Source organism: Dendroctonus ponderosae, unplaced genomic scaffold (assembly GCF_020466585.1).
Source record: "Dendroctonus ponderosae isolate FM_Combo_2020 unplaced genomic scaffold, Dpon_F_20191213v2 Dpon_F_20191213_12, whole genome shotgun sequence".
Taxonomy (NCBI): Eukaryota; Metazoa; Arthropoda; class Insecta; order Coleoptera; family Curculionidae; genus Dendroctonus; species Dendroctonus ponderosae.
Window position 1 is genome coordinate 863,276 of NW_026017316.1, and position 4,869 is coordinate 868,144.

Genomic DNA, 4,869 nt, shown 5'->3' on the forward strand with positions numbered 1-4,869 from the left:
GCGAGAACGCACGGACAGATTGTTTTGCCATTTGGCCTATAAATGGGCAATTCGAGACGCCACATTTTTGGTAGAGTGACTTTTTGCGAAAAATGCGTAGTTTTTGGAAAATTTTCAAAATTGCTCTTTCAGTCAATTTTTTCCATTTTTCAGCGAGAACGCACGGACAGATTGTTTTGCCATTTGGCCTATAAATGGGCAATTCGAGACGCTACATTTTTGGTAGAGTGACTTTTTGCCAAAAAAATGCGTAGTTTTTGGAAAATTTTGAAAATTGCTCTTTCAGAGTCAATTTTTTCCATTTTTCAGCGAGAACGCACGGACAGATTGTTTTGCCATTTGGTCTATAAATGGGCAATTCGAGACGCTCCATTTTTGGTAGAGTGACTTTTTGCGAAAAAATGCGTAGTTTTTGGAAAATTTTCAAAATTGCTCTGAGTCAGTTTTTTTGTTTTCTTTCACGCTGAAACAAAGCGCGATTTTTTTGAAGTTTGTCCCATCAATGAGAAATCTGGGAAGCCGCATTTTTCGAAGAATGGGATTTTTCGAAAAAATGCACAGTTTTTGAAAAATTTTCAAAATTGCTCTTTCGGTCAGTTTTTTGGTTTTTCACTCCTAAACAATAGCGGGTTTTTTTTGAAATTTGGCCCATCGATCGGAAATCCGAGAAGTCACATGTTTGGTTTTTCTAAAAAATGTGCAAGTTTTGGACAATTTTCAAAATTCCTGTTTTAGAGTCGGTTTTTTGCTGTTTTTATGCTGAAACAGAGCGCGTATTTGTTGAAGTTTGTCCCATCAATGGAACATAGGTGAAGACACATTTTTGGAAGAATGGGGTTTTTTGAAAAAATGAGCAGTTTTTGGAAAATTTTCAAAATTGCTCTCTCAGAGTCAGTTTTTGGTTTTTTTACTCGGAAACAATGGAGCGATTTTTTGGAAATTTGGCCTAGCAATGGGAAATCCGAGCAGCCACATTTTTAGCCGAATGGGTTTTTTTGAAAAAATGTGCAGTTTTGGAAAATTTTCAAAATTGTTCTTTCGGAGTCAGTTTTTTTTATTTTTCAGCGAGAACGCACGCACAGATTTTTTTGAAATTTGGTTTATAAATGAGAAAGTCGAGACGCTACAGTTTTGGTAGTGACGTTTTTCAAAAAAATGAGCAGTTTTTGGAAAATTTTCAAAATTGCTCCCTCAGTCAGTTTTTTTGTTTTTTTACTCGGAAAAAATAGCGCGATTTTTCTGAAATTTGGCTCAGCATTGGTCCGAGAAGCCACATTTTTAGCCGAATGGGGTTTTTTCGAAAAATGTGCAGTTTTGGAAAATTTTCTAAATTGCTCTCAGAGTCAGTTTTCTGCATTTTTCAGCGAGAACGCATGAACAGATTTTTTTGCAATTTGGCTTATAAATGGGTAATTCGAGACGCTACATTTTTGGTAGAGTGACTTTTATCGAAAAAATGTGCAGTTTTTGGAAAACTTTCAACATTTCTCTCTCAGAGTCAGTTTTTCGGTTTTTTTACGCTGAAACAAAACACGATTTTTTTGAAGTATGGGGCAAACTGGGAAGCCGCATTTTTCAAAGAATGGAATTTTTCTAAAAAATGCAGTTTTTGAAAAATTTTCAAAAATTTCAGCGAGAACGCACGCACAGATTTTTTGGAAATTTGGTTCATAAATGGAAAAGTCGAGACGCTACAGTTTTGGTAGTGACGTTTTTTGAAAAAATGAGCAGTTTTTGGAAAATTTTCAAAATTCTTGTTTCATAGTCGATTTTTTGCTATTTTGACGCTGAAACAGCGTGATTTTTTTGAAATTTGTCATACAATTGAAAAATCTGTAAAGCCACATTTTTGGAAGAATGAGGTTTTTCGAAAATTTCGCAGTTTTTAGGACATTTTCAAAATTGCTCTTTCAGTGTCAACTTTTAGCTTTACTTGCGCCAAAACAATGGCGCGATTTTTTTAAAATTTGGCCCGTTGATGGAAAACTCGAGTCGCTACGTTTTTGGCAGAATGTGTTTTTTCGAAAAAATGCGCAGTTTTTCACAAGAGCTCTTTCAGTCAGTTTTTTGCTTTGTTTCCGTCGCAACAAGAGCGCGATTTTTTGCATTTTTGCGAAAAATTGCGTAGCTTTTGAGAAAAAAAGGCAAAACTGCTCTTTTATAGTCACTCTTTTCCCGTATTTAACCACGAATTATTAATGCAATTGTTCCAAATTTTTTCTGACTCTAAAACTGATCTGAGCGCATGCCCAAACTGAAGCTCATTTATCCAACGAGATTTTCATCCGCCCGGCAACAAAATGGTGAATGCGCGCATTCTTGACAGTTGGGCGAATGAACAATTTGGTTCTGGTTCAAAATCACATTCCATGGTTTCTGATCGGTTTTTTATTGTTAATCCAGGGACCTGAAGCCGCAAAACATCCTGCTGGACCTGAAGAACCGGGCCAAACTGTGCGACTTCGGGTTTGCGCGCAACATGAGCACCGGCACGCACGTGCTCACCTCCATCAAAGGTACCCCAATCGCTCCTCAAGCGCCGAAATTGGCTAAAAACTGATCGCTTTGCAGGCACGCCCCTCTACATGGCGCCCGAGCTGATCGACGAGCAGCCCTACGACTACAATGCGGACCTCTGGTCGCTCGGTTGCATCATCTACGAGCTGCTGATCGGGACGCCGCCCTTCTCCACCAACTCCATTCTGCACCTGATCCGCAAGATCAAGACGGAGGCGATCAAGTGGCCGAACTTCCTCTCGCCCAACTGCATCTCCTTCCTCAAGGTAGGCGCCGATCGCCCGTTGAGGGGCCCAGTCTTAACCGGGGGGGCGCGTGTTTCAGGGGCTGCTGCAGAAAAAGCCCTCGAAACGCATGAGCTGGAGCCAGATTCTCAGCCATCCGTTCGTCAAGGGGCACGTGCTGATCACAAAGTCCAGCGTGCCGATGCCGCTGACGTCTTCGCCCTCCAGCAGCGCGCAGGAGGCGAAGGAGCAGCAGATCCAGGAAACGATCACGCAAAAGGGGGCGATCGCCAAGGCGCGCCAGCACGACGACCGCGTCCTCACCAAAAGTTTCAAGGAAAAGCTGAACTTCATCGAGGACAATCAGCCGATCGAGCCGGAGGAGTGGACGGTGTTCCTGCACAGGTCGATCAAGGAGCTGATGAGGGCCGAAATGTCGTCGCTGCTGCAGCCCAACTTGACCAACATCATAGTTTCGCCGCTGCGCAACACGAATCTGAACAGCAAAGTGCTCAGCTGCGTCGCCAAGCTGCTCTCGATCGGGCTGATGGTGAAGGGCACCGCCCCCGAGACTGTGGAGCAGATCAAACAGGTATTTATTCGCACTKGAARCAGCAGTTTCGTCAGCCAGTTTGGGCACTGAAAGGTCGGCAAAAAAATCAGCAACTGAACSCAAAAGACACTAGGGAAGCTGAAAATCGGCAGAAAAAATCAGGTTTCACCATCCRAATCCCCCAAAGACCATATAAATACATGACGTTTGTCCCATCAATGGGAAATCCSAGAARCCMCATTTTTCGAAGAATAGGATTTTTCGAAAAAATGCGCAATATTTGAACAGATTTTTTTGAAATTTGGTCCATAAATGGGCAATTCGGGACGCCACATTTTTGGTAGAGTGACGTTTTACGAAAAAATGTGCAGTTTTTCAAAAATTTTCAAAATTGCTCTCAGAGTCAGTTTTTTGGTTTTTTTACTCGGTTTTTAAACAATRKMGCGATTTTTTWKAAATTTGGCCCWGCARTGGGAAATCGGAGAAGCCACATTTTTAGCCGAATGGGTTTTTTCGAAAAAATGTGCAGTTTTGGAAAATTTTCAAAATTGCTCTTTCGGAGTCAGTTTTTTACATTTTTCAGCGAGAACGCACGCACAGATTTTTTTGAAATTTGGTCCATAAATGGGCAAGAGACGCTACAGTTTTGGTAGTGGCGTTTTTCGAAAAAATCAGCAGTTTTTGGAAAATTTTCAAAATTGCTCCCCCCGAGTCAGTTTTTTGGTTTTTTTACTCGGAAACAATGGAGCGATTTTTTGGAAATTTGGCCCAGCAGTGGGAAATCGGAGAAGCCACATTTTTAGCCGAATGGGTTTTTTTCGAAAAAATGTGCAGTTTTGGAAAATTTTCTAAATTGCTCTTTCAGTCAGTTTTTTACATTTTTCAGCGAGAACGCACGGACAGATTTGTTTGGAATTTGGTTTATAAATGGAAAAAAGGAAAAAAAATAAGGTTTCACCATCCAAATCCCCCAAAAACCATATAAATACGCTCGACTCGAGTGAACGCATTTCAAGCGATTTCAGCTGATTTCAAGTTTCTCGAAGTTCTCGAAAAAAACCCAAAATTGGGTGAAAAATCCATGCTTTTCCCGCAACATTTGCGCTATTGGGTCGAAAATCTGTTTGACAAAGTGCATTGTAAGCAATTATTTCAACTGATTTCACAAAAAATCACCAAAAAAAACAAGTTATTGTATATTGCAAGTATCCATTTCAAGCGATTTTCACCGATTTCAAGCGATTCAGCCGAATTGCAGATATTTCAAGCGATTTTAAACGCCTCGAATGCGGCTTCCAAGAGCCAAGGTTCGAACAGTTTTCTCAAAACTCCCAAATTGGGTGAAAAGTGCATGTTTTCCCGGCAAAAACTGCAATTATTTCAACCGATTTCAAGTGCCAAAATGAGAAAACGTGTCTAAATGAGTTAAAACACCGTGAAAACGGTATTTTTTTCCATGAAATATCGCCAAAAAATCAATTGAGAAGTGAATACTGCAAGTATCAATTTCAAGCGATTTTGACTGATTTCAAGCGATTCAGCCGAATTGCAGATATTTCAAGCGATTTCAAGGGC

At 40.7% G+C, this 4,869-nt stretch overlaps 2 protein-coding genes across 2 annotated transcripts in view; both read left to right on the forward strand.

Annotated features, from left to right (window-relative positions):
• Positions 1–4,869, forward strand: part of LOC109543066 (trypsin-2) — a 71,999-nt gene that overhangs the window by 63,236 nt on the left and 3,894 nt on the right. The gene's annotated exons all lie outside the window — the stretch shown is intronic.
• Positions 1–4,869, forward strand: part of LOC109543068 (cytochrome P450 306a1) — a gene marked incomplete in the record, with an annotated part of 72,528 nt that overhangs the window by 4,550 nt on the left and 63,109 nt on the right.